We start from the raw sequence: 4709 nt of genomic DNA, 5'->3' as shown, positions 1-4709 counted from the left end.
TCTTAGTTTTTCTTTATTTGAAAATATCTTGATTTCCCCTTTATTCCTAGGAGTATTTTAACTGGTTATAGAATTCTAAGTTGACAGTTATTTTCTTGTAGCACATAAAAAATTTTGTGCCACTTTCTTATGACCTACCCAGTTTCTGATAATAAATCCATTGCCAAAAAAAAGAAAGAAAAAAATCCACTGTGGTTTGAATGATTTTCCCTATAGATAAGGGGACATTCATTGATGTCAAGATTTTTCTTTATTTTTAGTTTTTCGAATTTTGATTATCATGTGCTGTGGCATGAATTTCTTTGAGTTTATTCTGTTTGGAATTCATTAAGCTCCTTGAATTTGTAGGCTTATGCCTTTTGCCAAATTTGAGGAAATCAGACATGATTTTTTCAAATGCTTTTTCAATCTTATATTTTTCATCTTCTCATAACTCTAAAGACGTGAATGTTAGATCTTTTGTTATAGTTCTACAGTTCCCTGAGGCTCTATTTATTTTTTCCCTTTCCTTTGTATAGACTGGGTAATTCCTATTGTTCTTTCTGTTTATCAATTCCCTTCTCTGTCTCCATTCTGATGTTCAGCCTATCAAGTGAGGTTTGTTTATTTTTTTTTAACTTTGGTTACTGTATATTTCAGTTCCAATGTTTCCATTGGATTCTTCTTTTTATTTCTTTATTGACACCATTTCTTTGCTTAAACTTTCTATTTTTTCATTCGTTTTAATCATGTTCATAATTGTTTCTTGAAGTAATTTTGAAATGGCTACTTTAAAATCCTTCTTAGATAATTTTAGTTTACCTATTGGCACCTCATTGTTGGCATCGGCTGACTGTCTTCTTATTCCAGTTGAGATTTTCCTGGCTGTTGGATCATTAGTCATTTTAGATTGTAGCCTGAGGGATCCCTGGGTGGCGCAGCGGTTTGGCGCCTGCCTTTGGCCCAGGGTGCGATCCTGGAGACCTGGGATCAAATCCCACGTCAGGCTCCCGGTGCATGTGGCCTGCTTCTCCCTCTGCCTATGTCTCTCTCTCTCTTTCTCTGCGTGACTATCATAAATAAATAAATAAAAATTAAAAAAAAAAAAGATTGTAGCCTGAACATTTTTAGTGTTATGTTAGGACACACTGGATCTTACTTAATTCTTGTTTTAGTAGACTTCCTCTGACACCATGCTTTAAGGGGAATATGGACACAACCTCTTTCCTGCCAGGTTGTGAGCAGAAGTCCAGATGTCCCCCTCAGCCTCTATTGACACCCTGGGGTTGGAAGTGGGACTTTGTTGCCACCAGGTGGTGGTGAGAGTCATGATTCTCTACTAGGCCTTCTTTGAAACCATTCCAGCAAGGAGAGACAGGGTAGGGTTCCTTCTTACCACCAGGTGGGAGTGGAAGTTCTGGTTCCTCATGTGATTTCCACTGGCATTACGGGAGATACTTCATTATTGTCTGGCTGGGATGAAAGTCTAACCACTTGATCTTACATTTTACCAACCTGGCAGAGGCATTGACTCACTTCATTAAAGCTTGGCGAGAGTGTTGAGTGGTGGGACCACTCAACTCTCCCCTTGGCCTTTTCTGGTGTGCTGAGTAGTGGGATGAAAATCTTTTCCAAGGTGTTTGGATGGAACAGAGTGGTTGTTGCCCAAAAGTTTTCTTGCTAGGTCGCCCCTTTCCTGGTTCTATGGTTAGAGAGAGAAAGCATTTTTAGGGATTTTTTTTTTTTTTTTTTTTTGTCTGTGTTGCCAGCATCCTTAGCCCCCAGTATGAGATAGACAAGGGAAAAAGTATGCCTAAGGAGCTCATTACTGTGTCATCCTTGAGTCCCTAGGTTCCTAACTGGTCCCCATTTGAAAGTCATATATATATCATCCAGGCTATACTTTGTGGGAGAAATAGGGGGAAGGGTGTTTGCTCTTTTTTGATCAAGACCAAAAGTGTTCATTTAACATTATTATTTTTTTAAGATTTTGTTTATTTATTCATGAGAGACACAGAAAGAGAGAGGCAGAGATACAGGCAGAGGGAGAAGCAGGCTCCATGCAGGGAGCCCAATGGGGGACTTCATCCCGGGTCTCCAGGATCACACCCTGGCCTAAGGTGACACTAAACCACTAAGCCACCCGGGCTGCCCTCTATTTAACATTATTAAATACATAACATTTTCATTGGTTTTCAGTTTAAGAATTTTATAATTTTCTTATGATTTTTTTTTTAACCAATGAGTTCTTAATTTCCAAATACATGGTATATACTCTTTTGCCTGTTTTTTTAAACCTATTTGCTTCTGGGTAAGAAAGTTATTTAAAGGACTGTGCTTCAGTTTTTCTCCGATAAAGTGGAGGTAATAATAGTTCTAATCTCATAAACTGTGCAGATTAAATGAATCTGTCCATGAACTTTCCTAAGAAATCATAGATGTGCTCCCCTTATCACTTTTTTCCCTGATTCTTCTTCCATATAATTCCTTGGGTTAAGATGCTGGGTTATTTCTTTTTAATAAAAGTTTTATTGAAATATAAATGATATACCATGCAAATCACCTATTTAAAGTATACAATTCAATAGCTTTTAGCATATTCACAGAGTTGTGCAAACATCACACAGTCAATTTTAGAACACTTTCATCATCCCCCAGCAAAACTCATTAGCATTCACTCTCCTTCTCTCCCCAGTATCTAGACCTAGGCAATTGCTAATCTACTTTATGTCTCTATGTATTTGCCTATCCTGGACATTTCAAATACACAGAATTACACAACATGTAGTCTCTTGTGGCTGTCTTCTTTCACTTAGCATCAAGATCCATCCATGTTGTACTGTGTATTAGTGTTTCTTTTTAAAATACCAAATGATATTCCATTGTATGGTTATGCTACATTTATCCATTCATCAGTTTATGGACATTTGGGTTTGTTCCACTTTGGGGCTATTATGAATAATGGTGCTATGAACATTTAAGTACAAGTTTTTGTATGGACATATGTTTTCTTTTATCTTGGGTAAATTCCTAGGGGTGGAATTGCAGGGTCTTGGTAAATCTATGTTTAAACCTTTGAGGAACTGCCAGACTTTTCCGTAGCAGCTATATCATTTCACATTCCCATCAATAACATATGAAGGTTATAATTTCTTCTAATCTTCACAAACACTTGTATTTTATCTTTTCATTAGAGCCATCCTAGTGGGTATGAAATGTGATCTCATTTTGGTTTTGAGTTTTATTTCTCTGATGGTTAATGATGTTAGTATCTTTTCATGTGATTTTTGGCCATTTGTATTTTTTTTTTTTGGAGGAATATTTATTGAAGTCTTTTGCCATTTAAAAAACTGGGGAGAAAAATAAAAAATAAATAAAAATAACAAACTGGGGAAAGGGGTGCCTGGGTAGCTCAGTGAATGGGCATCTGCCTTCAGCTCAGGATGCCATCCACAGGTCCTAGGATCGAGTCCCACATCAGGTTCCCCACAGGGAGTCTGCTTCTCCCTCTGCCTATGTCTCTGCCTCTCTGTGTGTGTGTGTCACTCATGAATAAACAAATAAAATCTTTAAAAATAATAAAAATTTAAAAATTGAGGTATTTGTCTTTTGTTGTTAAATTGGAAGAGTTCTTTGTATATTATTTTGAACACAAAATCTTTATTAGAGATATGATTTGTAAATCTTTTCTCCCATTCTGTTTGATTGCCTCTTCACTTTCTCAATAATGTCCTTTGATATGCAAGTTTTTAATTTTGATGAAGACCCATTCACCTATTTTTCCTTTTGTTACTTTTGCTTTTGGTGTCATGTCTAAGAATCCATTGCTAAATCTAAGGTCATGAAAGAATTACTCCTATGTTTCAATTGAAGAGTTTTATAGTTTTAGCTATTAGATTTAGGTCTATGATCCATTTTGAGTTAATTTTTGTATATGGTGAGAGGTAGAGGTGCAACTTAACCCTTTGCATGTGGATATCCAGTTGTTTCAGCACCATTTACTGAAAAGAATATTCTTTCCAACTGAATCATCATGGTACACTTATCAAAAATCAATTCATTGTAAATGTGAATGTTTATTTTTAACTCTTAATTCCACTGGTCTATCCTTCTGTTAGTACCACATTGTCTTGATTACTGTAGCTCTGAAGCAAATATTGAAATTGGAAAGTTTGAGTCTGCAAAATTCGGTCTTCTTTTTAAAGATTGTTCTTTTTAGAGATTTTAAAAAGATTCTTCTTTTTTTATATTTTTTTTATTTTTATTTATTTATTTTTATTTATTTATGACAGTCACACAGATAGAGAGAGAGAGGCAGAGACACAGGCAGAGAAGCAGGCTCCATGCACCGGGAGCCCGACGTGGGATTCGATCCCGGGTCTCCAGGATCGCGCCCTGGGCCAAAGGCAGGCGCTAAACCGCTGCGCCACCCAGGGATCCCCAAAAGATTCTTCTTTTTAAAAAATAATTGCAGTGGCTATTCTATGTCTCTTGAATTCCTGTATGAATTTTAGGACCAGCCTGTCAATCTCTGCCAAGAAGTCAGCTAGAATTTTGATAGGGATTACACTGACTCTGTAGATCAATTTGGGGAACTATTTTGATCTTAACAATATTAAGTCTTCTGATTCATGAATACAAGTTGTCTTTCCATTAGTTAAATCTTCTCTAATTTCTTCCAGTGGAATTTTATAGTTGTCAGTGTACAAGTTGTGTACTTTCTTTGCTAA

The sequence above is a fragment of the Nyctereutes procyonoides genome, unplaced genomic scaffold (genome assembly GCF_905146905.1).
Source record: "Nyctereutes procyonoides isolate TBG_1078 unplaced genomic scaffold, NYPRO_anot_genome, whole genome shotgun sequence".
Taxonomy (NCBI): domain Eukaryota; kingdom Metazoa; phylum Chordata; class Mammalia; order Carnivora; family Canidae; genus Nyctereutes; species Nyctereutes procyonoides.
This window is presented reverse-complemented; position numbering follows the sequence as displayed.